The sequence below is a fragment of the Vulpes lagopus genome, chromosome 9, assembly GCF_018345385.1.
Source record: "Vulpes lagopus strain Blue_001 chromosome 9, ASM1834538v1, whole genome shotgun sequence".
NCBI lineage: Eukaryota > Metazoa > Chordata > Mammalia > Carnivora > Canidae > Vulpes > Vulpes lagopus.
In genome coordinates this window covers 42,812,323-42,836,110 of record NC_054832.1, presented here as the reverse complement: position 1 = coordinate 42,836,110, position 23,788 = coordinate 42,812,323, and the positions used below count along the sequence as shown (strand labels likewise).

General features: G+C 39.0%; 1 long non-coding RNA gene across 4 annotated transcripts in view; it reads left to right on the top strand.

Annotated features, from left to right (window-relative positions):
• Window positions 1-594: 594 nt before the first annotated feature.
• The window catches only part of LOC121499055, a 38,377-nt gene continuing 15,183 nt past the window's right edge, over window positions 595-23,788 (top strand). The window contains exons 1-2 of one of the 4 annotated variants that reach the window (XR_005989994.1): window positions 595-751; window positions 12,886-12,967. This is a non-coding gene — a long non-coding RNA (uncharacterized LOC121499055). The remainder of the gene's footprint in view (window positions 752-12,885; window positions 12,968-23,788) is intronic. The other 3 variants (XR_005989995.1, XR_005989993.1, XR_005989992.1) reach the window with 3 other exon arrangements.

Sequence of the window (23,788 nt, the reverse complement as noted above, 5' to 3'; positions counted from 1 at the left end):
CTGGTAAAATTCTATCATGGAGCCAGCTGCCTGTGAAAAAGTAGATGGGGAGGCCAAAAATCGTGAGAGACATCACTGAGAGGCAAAGTGCAGTGCTATCCCTATGTGCCCCAAAGATTGCTCTTTAAAAGACAGGCTGTTGAAAAGTGAGGATCAAGAAAGACTTCGCTGGTAAGAATGTGTAACAGATCAGTTTATTGGAAACTGCACAGTTTGAATGTGCTTGTGATGTACTACGAAACCCCACAAATGGCAGACGCACACTTTTGGTTCTACCCATGACTGTGGGTTCTAGCCGGATGAGGGTCATCCGGCTGCTTTGTTGTGCTATTTTGCATGTGCCGGACAGATCATAAAGGATGGTTCTAGCATAAAAGTTGACAAGAGTAGACTTGGACTCAGACAAACATTTTTTTCACTTCTGTTTACTGCTGAACTAGTAACCATGCAGCCTGGGGGGTGGGTGGGAAGATACACAAGAATGGACATAGCTTTTCAGTGGTTGCCCAGTTCCTCTCCTCTTGGAGGAGCACCTAACATTCAGTGATCAGTGTATCTAGCCAAGAGGACTTTGCTCTGGAGCTTGGGATCAAAGGTGTCTGACTTGGCTCCCCCATGGGCTGGAGGTGCAGCTGTGTCAGCACTCAAGTGGCCTGACTCAATACTCTTGAAGACAATTCTTACTGCGCGCTGTTATAAACTTCTGGGGCCGGTGCTGTGGTAATCTAACGACAGCTATACGCCTGTCCAGGTATTTCAGTAATATATTTTATTGCTCCAAAACCATCCCTGGGCCAGTGAATAGGACAGATATGAACAGAAATGGACCTCAGTTCCTAAGGTGGAACTAGCCAAGGGAAACTCTATCCATTATATTTTTATTTTAGCTGGGGTTTTTCTGGTTACCTAGTAGTCTTACTTCTCAATTTTTGTTGGGGATATCTTGCTCACCCTGAATCTTGCCCCTGGCTCTGTGCTGATTGCTTTAGAAGGGGGGACCACGCTCTATTTGGCTGGTAGGACGTGGAGATCTAATCTCAGAACTTTCACTGGCAGCATCTCACTCACTCTTTCTTGCTGGCCTTGGACGGAGGGTGATATGGGGCTGGAGTTGTGCTGGCCAACTTGTCCAGAGGACATGAGTCTTTTTTAAGAACAAAGCCGGCACATTGAAAGAGGAGTCCCAGGGTGGAGACAGGACCCCTGTGGCATCATTTAAGCCTCAATCCAGTCACTTCTACCCTTTTGCTTGTTCTTTCATGGGTTGATAAGTCTTGTATTGACTTAAGGAAGTTTGGGTTGTGTGTTTGTCCCAAGAACTCTGCTTGTAGAGACCTATTGTATCCTAATAGGTGCAGAATGCCCACCTGAAGGAGTATCCGTGTGTCTGGGTCTTGCACAAAAGTGTTGTATACATGCACTATATTTGCTGTCTTACCTGTGACCCTGTCCATGTTCCTCCACCTATGGCAGCAATTGTGCACCTCCACCAACTATCATCCTATACACAAACTGCCCAAATGAACGGGCTTCATGGACTTTGTGACTCACCAGTCTTGTTGGTCTGCTGCTTGTAAGCTTTCAGAGCTTCAGGTGGCTTTACTTCCTACCAGGGCTGCCACGGCCAGCAGCCCAGGCCTCAAAGACCCCACCAAAGAGGCAGCAGAAGTGCTGGTGTGTGAAAACCCCAGCAATCATGTTCTATGAGAGCCAGAGATGATCCGAGTCATCTGAACAGTCCTCCAGTGCATCTGTCTCGCATGCTGCGTACGATTTGTGAGAAGTATCCCTCCAGTTTTCCTATAAAACTAACATCAGTGTTTACCTATAAACAGACACAGAAGTCACTGCCGACTGTACTCTGCTTTGTATACAATCCTATTATATAAAGAGCTCAAGCAGCATGTCTGTCTGCCTAGATGTGTGTGTTCTCCTTCTCCAGCTGCCAACCACCTAAATTATTCAGCAAGCCCTGATCATGCCAAGTTTTTAGTCAACAATGGAGATCCTGCCAAAGAGCTAATAATGTTAAAAAAAAAAAAAGCAATGTTTGTGACAATTAACAGAGCCTGCAGCCTGCAATGCGCGTTGGACTCATTTGTAAAGGAAAATTTAAATGATATGCTTCATTATAAATGGTCCCATGCAGCACATTGCTAATCAACCAAAGCAGCTTCTTCTTTCTTCTGCCCCCCACCCCCTCCACACCCTTCTTTCCTATCTGATAAACCCAAATGGCAGCACTATGTCAAGGCTCTTGGCCACTGCTTGATGTAGCTATAAACGTGGTGTGGTTATCTATCAGTATTCTAATCAGCTTAGATCAAACTGAGTAATTAGCTCTAACGTGGATGAATAGAGCACCAGCCTCTTATCTTGTCTATTAATAATCACAAGTATAACTTCACAGCCAAATCAAGAGGTATGTTACTGTTCCCCTGAGAGCCTGTTTGGGTAAAACCCCCTGTGACTGCACCAATCTAAGTAGTGCAGATGGGACAGTGAGCCCATAATGACGGGCTGACAGCTGCCAAACCGAGCTATTCCTCCCCCACTCTTGGCAGAGAGAGAGAGAGAGACAGAGAGAGAGAGAGGGAGAAAGAGATTGATTGGGGAAGTGGGGCTGATTCTCCATGCTAAATAACTATTATTTCCCAAATAACGGTTTGAGATAAAGGGAGAGGAAAAGGGAGGAGAGGGGGCAAGAAGACGGTTGCTAGAGCTCCAAATTCCAGACTCAGTGAATGAGATGAAGCTGCACAGCGCAGCCCAGTTCCTGCTGGGCACCTGAGCACCACGTGCCTCTGCTCGCTGTTCCTACTGCTCAGACGTCTCACATAACTAGGTTTTTCAGGCCACGAGCGTGTTTCCTTTACAGAAGTGATCCCTCTGCAAGTGTGCCTTTTGAACGTAAAAGGTCACAGTAGTTTATAAGAAAGGACATCATATTTGTAGTGTCTTTCACTTGTACAAACAAGTTTTCTTGTTCACTGGGGCACCTCTCCCACCTTGCTTTAATTCGTACGTGTCAATTTGTTGAAAGCTGTAGGCCTTCTCCTCAGAAAAATAATGCTTATATGGAAATTTACACACAAGTTTGCATAAAGATTCATGGGGGAGGGGGGTGGTAATCACAGTCTTAAGACCATCTGTGAATTTTTAAGGAGTCTATAGGAACCAGTGTAAGAACACCTGGCTTAAGCACAGAAACTAATGACGATTTCAAGAATAGAAGTAGAGTTCTTAATTGTGGTGTGAACTATATTTTCATGAAGCATTTGGTCCATGTAGCTTTGGTAAATTGGTGTTTCATGGGGTGATGATGAGGGCTGGGACTTCCTAGTCCACCATCCTGTTGGTGCCACTCCTAGTCAACTGTGTTTTAAATGCTTACGTGTAATTTGAGTTTTAGGAATCAGGAAAGTATTTTCCATTGAAACAATATTGATGAAATCCCATCTGCCTATCCATCCATCCATCTATCCATCCATCCATCCATCCATCCATTCATCATACTGCTCCCTCTCTCACCTGCTCTCCACTCCACATTCCTACTTGGACTGTGTGTTGGGTATACAGGGCTGAACGTCTGGGTGATTAAGAACCTTACAGTCCAGTGGAGTTTAGCACCATGTTTAACCGTGTTTACAACATAACATGAGAAAGGTGATCACTCTGCTAGTGTCCACCTGTTGCCACAGGAGGAAGTAATTCATTCTGCTCAATCATTGATGAGGGGAGAGAGAAGTGGGGGAGGGGGGCAGAAAGAGAGAGAGAGAGAGAGAGGAAGAGGGAGGTTACCATGAAGGGATTTCTAAAAAAAGAGCTAAGGTGCAAGTTTCCTTTTAAAGGATGAGCAGAAGTTCTCCAGGCCGACCAAGGGCATTCCTTCCATACAGAAGGAGCTTGAAGATATGCACAAAGACGAGGAAATGGGACACAGCTTGAGGCACTCACAGAACTGTAGAGGGCCTGGCACCTGTGAAGGTGTGTGATGTGGTGCAGAGTGTTGAACAATGACACGATTCAGTAGCCAGGCTTAGACTGCAAGTGTCTCATATGCTTCATCATCTCAGTAAGCCATTGAAAATTTACTAACGAGTTTTAAGCATACAAGGAACAAGTGTGTCTTGGAAAGATTATTTTGAACACTGTGGAAAATGTTTTGGAGGCCATGGGTCTTTAAATAGGCTATAGCTCCAGGTCTTTCCTACACAGGTCTATTTAACCCCAGTAAATCCACAAGGAGGTATAAATCCCACGGATCCTATAATCATGTTTGTTGGGTGTAGGGTCTAGTGTGAACAGCAGACAGATGATTGTGCTTGGGCAACAGGAGGGTGGTCAAGGACATTAACAGGTTGTCAGTGGCTTGATGGGAGGAAAACCCGACTTAAGGGGGTTGAGAAGAGAAAGGGGTGAGAAAGTAAATGCAGATAGGAGAAATGACTGTGTCCTAATGATTGTGAGATGAACCAACAGAAAGGGGAAGATGATGATTCAGGAAAAGAATCTCTTTGTAGGAGTGCAAACCTTGAGTTGAAAAGGGGCAGGGCTAGAGTCTGGTGTAGGAATATAGGGATTGGTTTTACTCGGGGTATATATGTATGTTTTGCCCATTTGTTATACCTAATGGGAAAAATCGGGTCTGGAGTTACAGATGATAGAAATGGAGAGAGAAAAATAAAGCATGACAAGAAGGTCATCTAGAAACCACAAGTGACTCTGACTTCTCCAGTGCCTAGCTAACCCTTCAAACTCTCCCGGGGTCCCCTCTCCACTCCCAGGGCCTCCCTCAGGCTAGGAGATTCACCATCAGTTACTGAGATTGGACTTGCTCAGAAAACTTAAAGTTTTCCAGATGTACATTATGGAGAAACTCAAGGTGAACCTGAATTTCTAACCCCTATTGATGACTTGATCTTTTAGCTGAGATGCTTAAGGGGATCTTTCTTTATATTTGAAATCCAGTTCCTTTACCAGACAATACTCATTTGTATTATTTTTTTTTCCTGTCTGGAATATAGTTTGCCTTTTCTATCTAAAAATTCAAACCCTTTTTTCCTAGGACATTTTCTTGTTTTAACTTTTGACATATTTATTTCACTTGTTCGAATTTTTAATTTTTTAAAAGAATATCAGTGGTTCATATATGGAATCCCTTTTTGTCATATTTGTACCTATTATTGTCTCTTTAATCATGTTTACATCCAAGTTCATTTCCACCTATTTTTGTTCAATTCTCTCACTTCTGATTTCCACATACCTAACAGTACCCTCATCACTATCTACCTTCTCTTGTGTTGCTTATCATGTGACCATTGGTTCTAGTTCTCTGTTCCATTCCTTATCTTAGGCTTTGTTGCATTATTTATATATCCTTTGGGTACGTTTTATCCTGTCTTTCCTAAGTTCTTCTACTGAGTTCATGGAAACATATTTAATTATGGTTTGATCTATTCAATGGTACTTACAAATATGTAACCATATATATATATATATATATAAATTATATAACTATATATAAAATTATATAAATATATATAAAATTATAAAATCATATATAATGATTATATGTAATTTTATGCTGATTGTTCTTTGCTGTTTGTTTATCCTACTACTTATAGTATTTTTATGTAGATACTATTGTGATAATTTTGGATAGTCATTTTTGAATTATAGGAATACTACCTGAATCTTTTATTTATAGGAGCACAATGGGGGGAACAGATTTATGGGGTATTCTGGGATGATGTTCTTGGCTTGTGTCGAAGACTCTTGTGCATATGTGTATGTGTTGGGAGTAGGGGTTGTCCTATATTGTATTCTGAGCCAATAACAACATGTAACTCCAGGGCTGCTTATAATTTAGAATCATAGTCCTATAGGAAGACTCATGTATAGACTGATTCCTAAAAAAAGAGGCTGAACATACATTTCTTCATTCTGTCCACCTAGCTACTTTTCATACCACACTGCACATAGCACATCCATGCACAGTGTATCATTGGCCCAATAAATACTTTTGCTTCCTTGTGCTCATCATCAGGGTACATTAACTATTTTGGAGAAGTGGGTTCCCCTTTTTTCCTTTGAAATTAGTAGTTGCCAATGCCTTGAGCTTTACTTTTCTCACTTATTATATTTGGGGACAACACATAACACTTAATCTCATTTGAGAGAGATTTTGTCTTTCTACTCCCACTCCCAGAGAACCTTAATCTTATGGAAATAAAAATTTCTTTGTACATTCAACTTTTAAAAAAGCCTTCTAATTGTTTAGGAAGATTTCCAAGAGGAGAAGAAGACACATGGTATTTACTCCGACATCATCAAACCAGAAGTCAGAAATCTTTTCCTAATTCCCCTGGAGGAACAATTCTGATCAAGCTGGGCGGATCCCAGTGCCTGTGTCTTGGAGCTCTTACTGTGGCCAGACTTTGCCTTATCTATTGTCCAACCTGTATACTCAAGAGTGGCACTGTCTTTAGTGGAAGAAGGTAGGGGGGAGGAAGGGCTAAAAAAGGCCATAGACAATAGCCACTGCACAAATCTAATTATGGTTGTAAGGCGCTGTTGAATTGTTGCGTGTTTTTTTCTCATGCTGCTTTTCCAAGAACCATGTTGTATTACTTCAAGTTTCCTCTGCGTACTTACACAAACACTTGCAGGAGCATACTTTATCGTTATCTCACACAAATGTGACAAAGCTATTTTTCTTTGAGCTGATAGGAAAAGCATAAACACATAAATATGCATTCATTTGACGACTACTTTATTCCTTTTAAAACCACTTAAGGTTGTTTCTGGCCAGACTGACTATTCACTAATTGAGACAAATGCTGAAGGGGGCCCTCCAAAAGTACTGCTCGGTCCCTAGAAACATAAAGAAGTCCTTTACTAAATACACACACTTTAGTTTATCTCAGTAGATAAGAATTGAGCAAGAAAAAAATGGTCATACCCCTGCAGGGACCTGGGGGTGGGGTGGGGGAAACTAATGCAAAAATCCACCCCGTTTAATTACCCAGGATTCACTGAGAAATCAGAGTGTGTCTTTACTTTTTATACGATCAAAGCAAAAGGTGACCCATGGAATTTGTAAACCATCTTTATCTTTTAAAAATCTCTTTAAGTACATTTCCAAAGTATTGATGCCTATATGAAATACTCTAATTTCAGAGTGTGCGACAAATCAGCAGCTAAAAGAAGGCGAGATGATTGCTAGCTCTCAAAAGAAAGAAATATTTGAATTTTATTTTATTTTATATTGCTCCTTTGAATAGCAATGTAACTTCTTCCCAATCAGTCATGGAGTAGTTTCATTCTATTTATCAGGATAATGGAAGTCTCAAAATTTCTTCTTTCAGGGAAAAGCAGCTGTAAAGAAGTAAAGTGAGCAATGTTTTCTTGTTCTTTTGTGAATTTTATAGAGATAGTAACTTGGCACAGACCCATGTTTCCAACATCTTACCCCTAAGGAGCTAGTTAGTGTGAAAAAAGAGAATGAGAAAAATAAAAAAAACCCACTTGGGCAAATGCAAGCACCAATTCCCTCTCTCAAAAACAAGGGAAGGGGAAAATAATCCATTTTTTATGGTATATTACCTACAAGTGCAGACATGACTTTGGTAATCACACTTTTGTTGCACACAGACTGTAAAATATTTATGGAGACAATGTGATTTGGGTCAAGACATTAAATAAAGTAAAAGTTGCTTTATTCAATATGTGATGAACAGTATCCATATTAAAAACCATTGGGAAAAGTGTTCAAATGAAAAAATATGCTTAAAACAAATTCATCTGTTCAATGTTCATAAATGTTTTAAGAAATGCAGACAAACAAGTCTTGAAATCTATATTTACTGTACACAGTTGAGAAACTAATAGTATTTATTTAATCCAGAGGGGGAAGTGACTCAAAATTTGGCTTTTAATGATCAACAGGAAATACTTTTCCTAAGAAATTACCAAAGTGTTTGTTGTCAACCAAGCTACAATAGGGTTATCACTCTTCTCCTGGCAAATTGCTAATGCTATTAGACTAGCATTGATTTACAAAGGAAAGGTTTCTTCCAGACCTGCAGAAAATCTTAAGTCCTGACTAAAAATACTGTCTAGATAGAAGGAATGTGTGTGAGGAATGCAAAGCCGAGTGTTTACTTGAGGTTTGGGTATTGCTCAATGGCTATTATGCAGCAAATTAAGTAATATATTCACTCAGGGATATTATCTAGTGCTGATTAGGGTCAAACTGTGAGGTCTTGGTTCTGCTGGGTCATTCTCTATGTGTGTTTAGGATGAAAAAGAAAAGCAGCTTGATAATTTAAAGAGAGAAGTAAAATACAGCCACCCAGCTTAACCGTCTATGAAATCCGTCCTCTGGAGCCTGCGCTCTGAGTTAGCCAGTGAATTTAAGGTCGAGTTGATTGTCACTGTTTCACTCATTCACTCATTCTGTGCTGGCTAATTATTTTTAAAGATTTCATTGATTTATTTGAGAGAGAGAGAGTTCACAGGCTGGAGAAGGGGCAGAGGAAGGGGAGAAGCTTCCCACTGAGTAGGAAGCCCGACGGTGGGGGAGCTCAATCCCAGGACCCCAGGGTTATGACCTGTGCAGAAAGCAGGCACTTAACTGACTGAGCCACCCAGGCATCCCAGGTATGCTAGTCATCGGTGAATTCCTTCTTTGAGAAAATCAATTATCCATTTCCACCAAAGCCAACTTCACATAGGTGTGAATCCAAATTCAGCCTTAAGAACTATGCAAATCAGTGCATGTTTTACTTTCTTGCTTGGGTAAATAAAGATGTGGAATAGCCTATATGGCTTGGTTCAGGCAAACTCGAGGCAAACTTTGAAAAATCATATCAATAATATAAGCCAACATTTATTAATAGCCAATAATATATTGCCTCTTGGGCCCATTCTACCCGTCAGGCACTGTTCTAGGTGATCAAAGCAGTTCAAAAAAAAAAAAAAAAAAAGCAGTTCAAGTAATGTTTTGCCTTGAGTGAATCATAAAATTTAACATAATGTAACATAACAGAAATTATCCATTGTTTGGTCTACTCCTTACGGGTGCAAGCTTTATGAGACATTATCAACTAATCATAGGTGTGATGCCTGTCTGTGAGAGGTTTCATGGAAGAATAAGGTAAAAAGAAGCCTAAAGAATCCATGCAAAAACAACCAAAATTATTGGCACTCGAAGGAAATCTAAATATCAAGTCCTAGAAATTGTCTCTTAGCATTCTGAATACCATAAGGATCTGAGGTTAAAAAGTGAAGCGTGAAGAGACAGAAAATTTTTATAGTCTGCTTAAAAAAGACTTTTTGTCCCAAATCCGCCATGTGTCTGTGGTTCTCCCAGAAGAATCAGAACAAAGAGTACAAAAAAAAAATAAACTAATATCTTTAATTTTCCTTTATTGGCAACTTTTTTTTTCTATTCCGGAGGTTGGCAAACTATGGTTCATGAACCAAATCCAGCCTGACTCCTGCTTTTATGTAGCCTGTAGCTAGTCGTGGTTTTTAAAACTTTTTTTTTTAGTTTAAAAAATGGTTGGAAAAAGTGCATTTCATTACACGTGAAATTAAAGAAAATTCAAAATTCATTATCCATAAATAAAGTTGTATAGGAACACAGCCATGCTTGTTCCTTTATGTATTGTCTATGGTGCTTTTGTTCTAGAACAGCAGAGTTAGGCAGCAGCAAAAGAGAATGTCAGGCTTGCAAAGCCCTAAAATATTTTCCTCTCTGGCTGGCTGTCTAAGAAAACATTGGCCAATCCCTAGTCTAACCCAATCAAGTGATAGGTTCATTACTCACTTGTACTAAAAATCCAGCTAGTTGTTTGGGATTCATCCTCAACATGATGCATCTGGTTGTCAAGAACTGTGAGGTGTTAGATATTTTACTCCCCTTGTAAACTCATAAGTTGACCTGACACATTTCATTAATGCAGGTAGAAGCCATGACGCTCCTGGGTGGGGAGCAAAATGCAGTTCATTCCTCACAGTTTTAGCAGTAGCCAGAGCATCAGCATTTCTGAGCTGATTCTCCAGGCCCCCAAGGCTCAGGTGAGGTCTGCATGCACAGCCAGTGGGTTGCATTGCAGGGAAAGGACTCTGAGCTTAAGGAACCAGAGTCTCTTATAATTGGTGGTACATGTACCTGAGGTGTACTTCGGAGAAGGATGATATTTCTACCTCCCAAGGCTGGTCACACCACAACCATCCCTGAAAACAAAGGAACAAAGGGAAGTCAGTGCTTTCCTTGCCAGACATGGAGAAATACATGAGAGCTATGCTGCATCAGGTCCAACACTGATTCTTCTCATTACCTGTAGCGATGAGACCAAAGAAACATTGCAAAACTGTTTAGGAAAATAACTAAAAAAAATTAAAATTGTACTTGACAAATATCAACAATGCAAATACTTTTAATTTCTTTTTCTATAAACGTTTAGTACCTAAAGGATAGGTAAAGCAAAGTGAGAATTGGATGTTTTTATAAACATAGTTTGCGAATGCACCTTCCGGCCAATAGAGCTCAAGATCAAATGTCTCACTATTTCTAATAGGTGGTGAGCTTTACAGTTTACATTATAGTGCAATTATTTCCCCTCCCTGTGGTTTTGTTTTCAGAGTGGAATTTTATTGTTTGGTAGAATTTAGCAGTCTTCCAAAAAAAAAAAAATGCAGGTTACTCTTACTATTGTATTTCCGCGTGGCTATTAGAATCCTAATAGAAATGTTTCAGTCTCTTGTCTCCAAAGTAGAAATTCATTGTTAGCTCATTGTTTACCAGCATGTGAGGGCACTAAACTACAGCCCCAGACTGGAATCCAGGAGCAGAGGAGTCAAGCTGGCAAGGTGGTTGCATCAGAATCAGAAAATTACAGGAGAAATGTCTTTCAAAAGTACAAATGCTTCCTTTCCCAAACACCACTTTCTGTCTTAGAAGGAAAAGAATCTTAAACCCAGATAGGTAAATGATATTAAGGGTTTGACAAAATAACTCTGGAGATTCAAGTCCATTTAAAGGAAGTGATTATTATTTCCTAAGTATGTTGAAAAATAATTTAATAACTTGAAATATAATAGAAAATGACTTTGCTAAACATGTTACCTGCTTATTGTCTGAGAAGCAGTCTTTTCTGGAGGAATCAGTCAATACATTTTATGTTCCTTTCCACTAGATCGTCCTTAGTCTCTGAAAGACTGATTGCCTTGAATAGATGCCATCAGGTATAACCCCAAACTTTTTGTGTATATTTTCATCTTTGTCTTCTTTTTTAACCAACGTTTTCTTTTCTGGTTAATTATTATTAAAATTAAATAGAACAATTTTTAAGACAAGTTAGTCTCAATGATGAATAACATACTACCCAAACTGTCCTTTTAAAATGGTCATTTTATTTTTACTGCAAATTTTTAAAAAATGTTGAAAATTGAAAGTGCCTGAAGTCATATAATTGGTCATGCAAATATATTTTCTTTCTTATCACTCTTACTGGATGGAAGGCGAGTTTTGAGATGCTTTAAATCACAAAGCATTTAAGATATGCTGAATTAAATTTTGGATCACCTTGGCGACAGTGTTCTGAAAGGAGGTTTTGTATCATTAGTTCTAAGAAACTTAGTGGTAGGAATGGCTTCTGATCAGTTCTTTGAAACAGTGACAGGTGGAGGTGGAAGTGAGAAGCCTGGGACATCATAGAATCTATTTGGGGTGGTTTTTATTAATCTTGAATTTGAAGAATGTCATTTATCCATAATATCTTGTATTTTGTGGTAATGAGAATTTGTGGTAGTATTTTCCAGTTAAATACATTGACCTCCTTTAACTCCCAGCAATCCTGCTCCATCCAACTGGAGAATAGAAGCTGGATGATCAAGGCTTCATGTTTTTAACCTTCCAAAAGATAGAGGTTGTTTTACCTGGAGCTGGCCATCAGCATCTGAAATTTCTTCCTCACCTACGTTTTATTGGAGGATGTCATCTTGAAGTTGGTGATAGGGAGAGGATTATAGCAATGTTACAGGATCAGAGTTGTTTTGTTTTGATATGAACTTTGGCTCAGGTGCTAAGTAGTACACACACCATTTTCCACCCAGAAGACATTACAGTGGTAGACTGTGATATATGGGAGCTTAACCATTCCAAATGGATTCCATTCTAGACTTAAAAATTATGCTATTACCTGAGGATTAAAAATGACTTATAGTCTCAGTTTTTGGCTTCACGTAGAGAATCCTAAGATGCACAATGATTTAAAATATTGAGAGTTTACAGAGGTAAAGACAACATTTTCTTATTACAAAATTAGTTGGTGGATTTCCCTTTTACCCTTAGCTAAATTTTTAAAAGATATCTAGTTACATGCCTAAACCTAGCTGAAACTGTATAATTATCTTTGTAATATTCCACTGTTAGAGATTTGACATAGAGATGTTTGAGAATTGAGACAAGAAAGAGAAAGTAAAGTAGTAAGCAAGTATATTAAAGAACTGTGCTTCTTACAACTCTTAAATTTTTTCTGATTTTGTATTGCTGATTTTACGATTCAGTAGTGTTGAACTCAATTTTAAAATATTGCGTTTTAACTATTTCTACTGTGTGGTTAGATTGTGCAATACAATGATTAATCAATAATGGACTTTGCCTTAGGGGACCTGGGTGGCTCAGTCAGTTAAGCATCCAACTCTTGATTTTGGCTCAGGTCATGATCTCAGGGTCCAGATCAAGGCCTGCCTAGGGCTCAATGCTGGGTGTGGAGCCTTCCGAGGATTCTCTTCCTCCCTCTCCTTCTGCCCCTCTTCCCACCCTGCTCACACACATACTCTCTCTTGCTCTCTTTCTCTCTCTCTAAAAAGAGGAAGAAGAAAGAAGAAGAAGGAGGAGGAGGAGGAGAGGAAGGAGAAGGAGAAAGCAAAGAAGAAATGGTCCTTGGCATTGGTGAGCTATTAGTCTAGGAAAATAGACAAATAGATACACAGATGAATAATTGCAATATATTAAATTTGTGCTAGCAGATAAATTCCCCTTTCTATATTTTTGATATTGTAGTAGGGACTCTAAAACAGTTGTGGAGGGACTGTTTAGGAACATGCTAAAAACATTGGCTAATTTGACATGGGGAAGGGAGTGCAGCCCAAATAGTCTTCAGAGAGGAGGTGCTGATTGAAGCCATTCTTGAGAGCTGGCTACAACAAGCTAGAAAATATACAGATGTTGATGGGGGGGGGGTTATCTAGGAGAGCACTGTAGGTAGAGAGAGAGAAGCAAAGATAAAGACACAAAATAGGAAACAGTAGTGCAAATTCTCCAAGAAATTTAATATAGTTTGAGCAGAGAGTATGTGTTTGAGAGAGAAATAAGGCCTGAAAGGTGCCAGAGACAATAGCTTAAAGGGCCTTTTATCCCATTTAAATCTTTGGACTTAATCTTGAACGAGAAAAGGAAAACATTGAATTATTTTAAGTTTAGAAGGGATGTGATCAGCTTTATGTTTTAGAAAGTTTAATCATCATGTTGTCATAAAGGACAGATTGGAGGAGTGGCAAACCGAAAAGCTGGAAACTAACCGGGAAGAATTTGTTAAAACTCTGGCATGAACCAAGGAAGCACCAGCTACGATGGAAAGCATAGGTCATATGGAGGTATTTAAGGGCTAGAGTGAATGGGTTTTATGATTGGTTAGATGTGGGTGTTATAGAGAAGGACTAGGATTAATCCTAGGGCAGTAGCACCATTAACAAATTTGGGGAACCAGAAGTTGATCAGTTTTGAGGGGAAAATTGCATTATACGTTGTGGAGCATCAAAGTGCAGCTATCCAGGCTGCAAAGACAATTTGAATGGAAGCAGTAGCAGTCAGACAGTTTAGGTTATGGTGAGTAACAGACATCCCTGAAATCTTAGTGACTTAAAAACAACACTTCTATTTTCTGCTTGTGTTATGTATCCCTTTAGTCCTCACTCCTTGACATCAGATGAAGGATTCTTCATCAACTGGAAAGTTGCTGGTCCTTGAGGAGGAGGTTATAAAATTGCAGACTGTCTTTTAGAAACGTCTCTCTGGAAGTCACTCTGGCTACAGTTCTACTGGCCAAAGCAAGTCCCACAGACAGGTGTAGCTTTAAAGGAGTGGAAAAACACAATCCCATTCATGTACATATATGCCTAGAAGAAAAGGGAGGAACCAGGACATACGTGGACAGTGACATAAATTGGAAACCATCAATACCGATAAGTATTTGAAGAAATTACAGTAGGTAAAATCATCTCTGGAATTATATATAGCTTGAAATTAAAGCCAAAAACAGAATTTTGGGGTGCACAGACATTTAAGTACAAGAAGAGTCCTTAGGGAAGGTGACTAAAAAAGGGGACACCAGAGAGCTAGATGAAAAATCAACCACAAAAACTCAAGTAAAACCATCAAATAGACATGACAAAGCAATTTTTATATAGGAAATTATTTCTAAATTCCCATTCAATAGTTTGAGACTCTAAGAGCTTGAATAATTAAACTTTATTCTACGGAGCTGAACTTGTGTGTTTCGATATTATCCAAGTGACTTGTTCTTTCGCAGACTGTGAAAAGTAGGTATCATTAGGACAATGAAGCTTTTTTTTTTTCTAAAAAACATAAAGAGCAGGTTTAATGAAAGATAAGAATGCATCACTAAATGTGCCAAAAACAAACAAACTCCAAGTAAATAAATAGGCACAAGAAATGATAGAGTTTGCCATTATATATATATATATATATATATATATATATATATATATATATATGATATCAGGGTGTCCCTTATATATTATTTATTTGGCTGCTCAAAAGTGGCCAGGGAGGGGCACCTGGGTGGTTTAGTGGTTGAGCATCTGCCTTTGGCTCAGGTCGTGATCCCGGGATACTGGGATCAAGTCCCACATCGGGCTCCCTGCAGGGCTCCCTGCTTCTCTCTCTGCCTGTGTCTCTGCCTTTCTCTCTGTGTCTCTCATGAATAAATAAATACAATCTTAAAAAAAAATGGCCAGGGAGTCTCTCCATGAGTATATAGGTAGGATTTTTACAGTGATGGTAACCTTCCAGTACTATTCCCTTATGATAATTTCCCAGAAGTGAAATAATAAGGTAAAAGAATGGTATATTTTTACACTTCATATCTATATTTGTGAAGCCTCAGGGAAGATTATATTCATCTATGCTTATATCAATGGTATGTGAAAGTGCCTATTCTTGAATTGTTGTAACACTAGTTTTCATGTTTTAAAAGTATAAATAATGGCATATAATGTTTTGAATGCCAACTAATACTTTAGTTGGCATTTCTAGTGAAGTAGGACATTTGTGTATATGCTTTTGTTTGCCTGTATTTCTTTTTTTATGAGTACAATTGCCTGTTCCTGTTTTTCTCTGATTTTCTTTTGGGTTTCTATTATTTTTCTTTTGATTTTTGAAAGTTTTGATAAATACATAGTACATGTGGCAAATACATATACATATTTGTCTAATAATATGGAATATTAAAAATTAATATGGCATAAATTTTCATATATTTAAACAAAATATGTTTAGTCCACAGATTTCCAGATATAGAGATAAATATTGGGGATATGATGGTGAGCAAAGCAGACATGGGCCCCGTTCTCATTGATTTGATGATCAAGAAGGGTTGATAGGTAAGAAACAAATAGGCAATTAGAATAGATGATTGTAATTGTAACAAGTGCCAAGAGAGAAATAACAAAATACCTGATGAGAATAATTGAGGGGTTGAGGGACTCTTCTACAGATCATATGGTCAAGAAATCTTTTTTTGAGTAAAGGATATTTAAAATCAGAGCTGCGGGATGAGAGGTAGTGTACAAAGAACATTCCAGTTTGAAAGAACACTCTGTTCAAAGGCTCTAAAGTGGAGAAGAGAGGCTTAAAAAAATGTCCATGTGGCTGGAGTGTGGTACCTGAGTGGAAAGAGCCAAGAAGTGAGGAGCTGGACACAAGGCAGGAGTCCCATGTCCAGAGTTTATAGGCCAAGCGGAGAAAATTGAATTTTAGTCCAAAACAACAAGGAAGCCATTGAAATGTTTTACAGAGGAAAAGAACAGGATCTGATTTCCGTTTTAAAAAGATTGCTCTGGGGATCCCTGGGTGGCTCAGCAGTTTAGCGCCTGCCTTTGGCTCAGGGCGTGATCCTGGAGTCCCAGGATCGAGTCCCATGTCAGGCTCCCGGCATGGAGCCTGCTCCTCCCTCTGCCTGTGTCTCTGCCTCTCTCTCTCTCTATGTATATCATTAATAAATTTATTTAATAAATAAATTTAATAAATAAATATTAATTAATTTAATAAGTATTAAATTAATTATTTACATTAATTTAATAAATAAATATAATCCTTTAAAAAATAAAAAGATTGCTCTGGTTGATGGATATAAAATAATAGAAGGGTGAAGAATAAGTTTAATGTTTGCATGTGGGTGCATGTGTGTGTCTCTCTCTGTGATAGGATGTTGTGTCAGCTTACTACTGCTGCATAATAAGCTTCCCTGAAATCTGTTTGCTTAAAACAACAACGGTCTCTCAAGCCTATAAAGAGGTCTACTGGGAAATTCTGTTGAGTTGGGTCCATTTGCTTCAAGTTTGCTGCAGTCTATTAGCCTAAGCCAGTCACATAGCCAAATCCAGAGTTGGTGTGTGAAGGTGCAACAGAAGAGCACAAACACTGGGATGCCATGAAAAAATTGGGCCATATATTCCACTTACAACAAATAGCTTTAAGTGAAAAGATATGCTATACGAAGGAAAAACAATAATCAAGCAATATATTTAAAGTGATATTTTAAAAGGAAATTTAAAAAACTAACTGGAAAGATATGTATCAATATGTAACTGTGATTATCTTTTGGGGGTGGGATGTAGGGTGGTTTGAATATTTTTCTGACAAATTTTCTGTGTTGAGTTGTATTAATTTCGTAATAAGATGCTACTTTAAAATTTAAAAAAAGTTTTATCATGACAAGTGGAGATTTTGGAATAAAAAGGAAAGAAAGAGAAGAACTGGGTTCATTTCTCAGAGGTCAGCTTTATCCTGATGACATCCCAACTTCCTCCTCTGTCAAATAAATCTACCCAAGTGCATATATTACCTTATTATGTCAGCTTCCTATTTCTTGCAGGTAGCCTTACTAAAATGTACTCAACAAAATATGTTTATTTTATGGAGCAGAATCATAGTGTTTCTGCTTTCAGATTTCGGTGTAATAAAATGACTCTCGGATGCATGCACCATAGGTACTATCAGCATACAAATTTTCATTGTGAATCAATTTGTCCATTATCTTGTTCTCAAATCCCCCCATGCCTCATCCATTAGCATCTGGAAGTGGGTGGTATTTATGAGAGGAGAAGCTGGTCAGTGCATTACAAGAAAAGTATGGTCTGCAGGGCGAGAAAGTCTGTTTGAACTATTTGATCACATAGACAACTATTTTTATCTCTGGGATCTCAGTACTTTTATTTGGAAAAAAGGAGGATAAAGGAATAATGAAACACCATCTACATATGGTTACTCAGAGGAACAAATGTGATTCCCATATGTAAAAATTATTTTTAAGTTAATGCTTTCAAAATCCTTAGTCTTTCTTGGTACCATCTATTACTTGAGTTGACATTTACCGTTTTGTTGTCCTCCTAAATTTTTTTTTTAATTTTAAAGATTTTATTTATTTATTCATGAGAGACACACAGAGAAAGAGGCAGAGACTTAGGCAGAGGGAAAAGCAGGCTCCGTGCAGGGAGCCCGATGTGGGACTCGATCCCAGGATCCTGGGGTCACGCCCTGAGCCAAAGGCAGACGCTCAACCACTGAGACAACCATGGACCCCTGTTGTCCTCTTTTAGAGGTCAAATAACCCTGAGAGGGGTAAGATCTTATGATGGATGTTACATAATATGTCATACATATACATAATAATAAAGACCTTGCTATCAGAGAAGGAGAAATGTGCCACATTGGATTCCAAAGCTAAGAAGATAGGCAGCAGAGCCAAACTTTGCCTGATCTAAAGTTTGCTGAAGGCTGACTTTCACTTTCTTGGTCGAAATTTGGGGTGTTGGTTGGGAGTACATTCAGTAGAGGAGGTCAATGAAGTTTATAGTGTTTTGGAGAAATTTGCTCTTGGTCAAGGCTGTCTTGCCTTATAGTTACACAATGATGTCAATGTCAATGGGTCTATCAACAAACAAATAATCTTTATAATTGCCAATTCGGTTCTGATGAGAGCATACAAAGCATTTTGAGGCCTGGCCCAGACAATCAGAAACAGTATGATTGTACACTGCACCATTAAATATACTTGAAGGCAGTTAAGTCAAACAAGTGCACTTTTTATTTTGACCTTGTTCTAGATATAAAGGAAACTCCAGGAGCCCTGCTATTCCCCATCAGCCCAGACGAAATGATTGATTTCTTTTCAGTTGCAGTGAAAGCTTGTTTTAATTATTTTTAAAATTGTCCAGACAATCATAACTTTCAAGCTATCAGAGAAAGCAGAACCGTGACAAGAAAAATAATGCTTAATTCAGGTGTTCTATTGTATGTAAGCGTGTGCACCTTGGTTTTCATGGGGTAGGAGGGAGAAAAGAAGTAATATCGATGATGTAACACATGAACTGCTGATCTAATCCCAGATGGAAACTTCTCAGTGAGGTTGTAGGCGAGGAGACCTTCGGCAAAAATTAAATCCCTATATGAGAGGTTCACTGTCGAAGACCTGTGCTGACTGAATGTAGCCTAAGCACGGGGTTCCTCGACGCCTGTTATAGGCTGAGGTCTCCTTTGGGCCCTGTCATGTGCTAGCTTTGTGATGTGGGTCATTTAATTTCTGAAAAAGTCAGTTCCCTGCTCTGCAAAAATCTACTTATGGCACTACAAAAATACAGAGTGCCTGCATACAAGGTTCCTGACATCCATTATTTCCTTTGACTCTCACAATAGTCCTAGGAGTACCGAAGTGGAGGCTGGATAGAAAATAAACTTGCCCAAGATCACAGAGCTGATAGGTGGCTAAATTGGATCAATCTTAATCTAAATCTTATGGCACTTTACTAGATCACACTGCCCATCAGGAACATGGCATAAAACAAACACTTCTCAAATGAAAAACGTCTCTTTGTTCCCTCCTACAAAGCCCATCGTTATTGAGGTGAGATTCTCAGTAAGATTGTCTCAGGAGAAAAATCTGTGAGGGTGAGGAAAGAACACTCTTCCTGGGAGTCTCTGTGGGCTTCCTTCCAGAATAAGCAACGTGAGGATGGTGGTCAGAGAAGCCATCAGATACCCTAAGTATCTGACAGTGGGCCCCTAGGGTTGGTCGGTGGATGAACAAAACCCTTTAGAGATGGTAAGGAGTGACAGGACACTTGGAAGAAGCGAAGGGGCAAAGAGAGTGATAATATGAAAAGTGTAGGGGTGGAGGGAGATGGTCAGGGATAAAGGAATATTTTAGCAGAAACTTTTGAGTTTGAAACTCTGAGGGAACAGAGCAGTGTCTGTGGAGAAAATGTAAGCAGCTTCTCTGTGTGAAGAACTGCACGAAACCTCTACAACCCCATTTAAAAGAAGCTCAAAACAAGAATCTGCCTTATTGTCAGAGAATATGGACTTGAATTGTTGGGTTGAGTTGTCATCGTTGTTGTTGCTGTTCAGTGAGCTTTGGGGCGGACGCTGGGCTAGTGCCTTCCTGTCTCACAGGGGGCCACCGCATGGTCTTGATCACCGACAGCAATACTTAAGGGGATATAACTGGAAAGGATGGTGAGGTAGTGGAGGAGCAGTGAGGGGAAGAGCAGAGTTCAAGTCCCAGACTTTATTGTTAGAGCCACGTAATAGAGTCCTTTGTACACGGGGGTCGTAATATCTATCCTAGAGAGATGTGAGGCTCAGGTGGGGCAATGGTGCTCTATCTATGCACAGTAACTACTCCACGAATATCAGTTCTGATTCCTCTGCAACCCCTCCATTTAAAGGTTTTCAAGCAGTTCTATCATGGCCAAGCACAGTCTTACTCAATGGTACACTTGGATTTTCCTGTGTCTCAGAACTCAGTGCTTTCTGTGACTTACCAGGTGTTCTATGTGTCTGTCTTCAATAAGGCCTGGAGAGGCAGGAAGTGTGGGGAATTGCGCTCTGGGAGCATGTTCTGATGGTAAGTCAGACAGCAATGATCACATTTTCTGAACCTAAATTGAAGACATATGGTCAGACAACAGAACAGAATATTTGAAACAGGGTATGTCTGGAAAAATCTAGGATCATCGGTCACCAGAGCTATACACTGGCATTGCCAGCAAGGACTCTACAAGCTCTTCATTTTCAAGGTCTCTACTGGAGGGCAAAATTCCAAGTTTACAAAGGAGTGCACTACAAGGCTTTTAATTTCCCCTTCTGCACCCAGGGGGACAAATAATTAGTGCTTTCATAGGTCTAAAGAGGAGACCAGAGCCCAGAAATTCTGCTATCAATGCGTGCTTACTAGGGAAAGACATGCTTGTGCCATGCATCACTAAGGATTATAACAGATTAGCAACTAAATTTGAGTTAATTAAAAATAATCAACTATAATAAGAAGAGAGTTTCCAGAAAATTACCATATTGATCAAGTTGCTGTCTAAACAACTTGGAAAACACAGTACAAATTTTGGAGGCCCAATGCCAAGTATCTGAAGAGGCTCATTAAAATTTACTTAAAAATATCACAAAACTCAGTTTTATTAATAATGATCATAAAAATACCTGACAAATAAATAGCTGGGGGGAAGTTTAAGCTTAACAGTCTACATAATTATGCAAAACTTAAAACATAATATGCAACATGACTTTAAGAACTTAGAAGTGAATCTGAAAAGGTGAAGATTTTCCTTTTAAATGGAAATAACAATGTTTGACAATAAATAAAACTGTTTGATGTGCTATGAAGTGCTTGAAAGGTGACCTACATCGTGAAGTAGACCATACTGTGTTTTAGAAAATGAATTCTCTTACATTAAGGGGCCACAAAACTTATTATTAGATTATTCAGAGGAAAAAACCTATAAAAATGAATATAAAGTGTTTTGATTACTAGTTACGATCTAGTTATAGATTTTTAAAAAGTCTTCTCTTAAAACGCAGTTACCTGGGAAACTTAATTTGTCATGGTGAATGTCTCCTCAGCAAAATAAAATGTTTGTTAAGTGAAGCTTTTAGGGTTTTTAAATGCATGAAAGTAGATTTGGTGAAATGGACTTCCTGGTTTCGTTTCCGAAATTGTCCTAAGACACATCGGATGACACAAATAAACCAAAGTTAAAATGTTCCTGCTGGTGTGAAATCTATTAATTTCTGTTTCATTTGTTGGATTTACTCCCATCCATCTATTTCCCCAAAGAATTTATGATGACTGCTTCCTTTATAGGTATGTCCTGAATACTGTTGGCTGCTCCCTTGTTTAATTTTTGTGACTCGAGTTCTCCTTTTCAATAAAAATAGACACGAACAAAGTTGATTGAGAAAACAAGCTATCTAGGAAAGAAAGGCAGAAGCCAGCCTTGGAGGATAACCTCTGCCAAAAGTTATAAGCAAACTTTTCTTTTGCCCCAGCGGCTCGGAACTCACTCATAACCCATAAAGTGAAGATATCCATCACTCAGTGAGGCGGTACCTGCACCAGCGGGAGGGTGAGAGCCAGTGATTGCTATTGCTGGCTGCTGAGCTCTGGCAATAATCTCATAACTATAATGGGAGTTAGGTGCCCAAAGGAGAAAAAGACAAATACAGACCCAGGACACCTTAGTAAGTTATTTCAGAAATAGGATGAAGACTGATACAGAAATTAGAACTTGGTATCATGAACAGATAAATAGTCAGTTCTCATTCCCTCCAAGTTGTCTAGGTGATTTGCAGAAGACTGGGGAATTGCTTGATTCCCCTCTACTTTCAGAAAGAGATGAAGTAATTAAAAATCTTCCCCTAGAGAAAGTTCTTGGCCCTGGCGGAGCTACAGGAGATTTCTATAAAACCTTTGGCTTAGCCCTCTCTGTACATTTGCTTGACGAGCTCAATCACTTGAGGGACTCAGGTGGATTCATCCTTGCCAGCCCTTATATCCCGATTATCTTAATTGCTAAAAGGGATAAAGATACAGAAAACTGTACCACATTTAGGTTCAAACCCCTGATTAAAGTGGATATCAACTCTTGGAAAGGATCCTGACAGTTCCCATCATTATTTGGAATCTGGGGCACGGTGATCAGGCAATTGTTTGAGAATGGGTCGTTTTTTGTATAAGATGATATATTTTTTTAAAACCTGGATCTCAGTTGTTAGAATCACAGGGCACTGGCCACTCTTTTCATTATTTTTCTACTAAAGGACACTTTTCATTTTTTAGTAGAGCAGTGAGTATCAGATATGTACCATGGGCTCAGAAATCCCAAGCCCTCATTATTTAATAATAGCTCTTTGTTGGTGTTCCAAATGAGCAGGACAATCTAAATTTCTCTAATTTCTCAGTGTTCTTAGGGCTGAAGTGGGGAAGCTGACATTACATCATACCATTAACTTTTTTTTATTATTATTATCTCACACACACACACACACACACACATGAAGGTGTGGAAGGATAAATAAAAATACATCTTGTAGGATGGTTCCAATCATATGACATTCTGGAAAAGGCAAAATTATGCATATAGTAAAAAGATCAGAGGTTGCCAGGTGATAGGGTGAGGGAGGGGTTAATAGGTAGAGCACAGAGGCTTTTTAGGGAAGTGAAACTATTCAGTGCGATTCTATAACTGAATTTATGTTGTTACAAATTTGTACAAATGTACAGACTGTACCACACCAAGAGTGAACTCTGATGTAAACTACGGAGTTTGTGTGATTATGATGTGTCAATGTAAGGCCATCAATTGTAACACATGTGCCACTCTGCTGGGGATTATTGATGATGGAATAGGCTATGCAGGTGTGTGGGCAGGGACGTTTGGGAAATCTTTGTAACTTATACTCTAAACTGCTATGCAACTAAAACTTCTCTGAAAAATAAAGTCTATTAAAAACGCCTTGCAAAATATTGTTGTTCTTAAAAGTAAAATAGAACCCTCAGGCAACTTTCTGCGGAATGAATGTCAAAATATATGTTTCCCAGACCATCTAGATGACTGAGGCAAAAGCTTTTTTTACATGAAATTTCTATTTAATTGCATCTTTTTCTCAGCATGATGCCCTGGCCGAGTATTCTAAAAATACTTGCTTTACTAAAGAAGCGTCTCTAGATGCTTGTCATACCTACAGGCCTCTCCTCAGACAAATTGCCCCATCTACTCATGGGGGAAGCTATGCTAAGCGATTCCTTACATATGGTTGTGATCTTCTATGCCAAGTGACCCAATCATCCTGACTGCATGTCATTTGAACCAGGAATGGTAACTCACCTGAGGACATTCAATGGCCAGTGGTCTTTAAAGAATCCCAGCATGCAAGTTTTACCCAACAAGGACAAAAGGGGAATTTGGATGTAAGAAATTCAAAGGGAAAGCGAGGCGGTTGTAATGGAAACGTAAGATACGTGGAGAAGGAGAAACAAAAGAATAGCTGAGTTAACAACTGACGTTTGAGATTACTGAATTTCAGCTGTTGATGGGATGACAAAATAAGTTACTAGCTATGGTGGATTCCCAACGATCTCTAAAAAGATGTCTAGGTTTTCATAAAACAAAGCAAAACAGA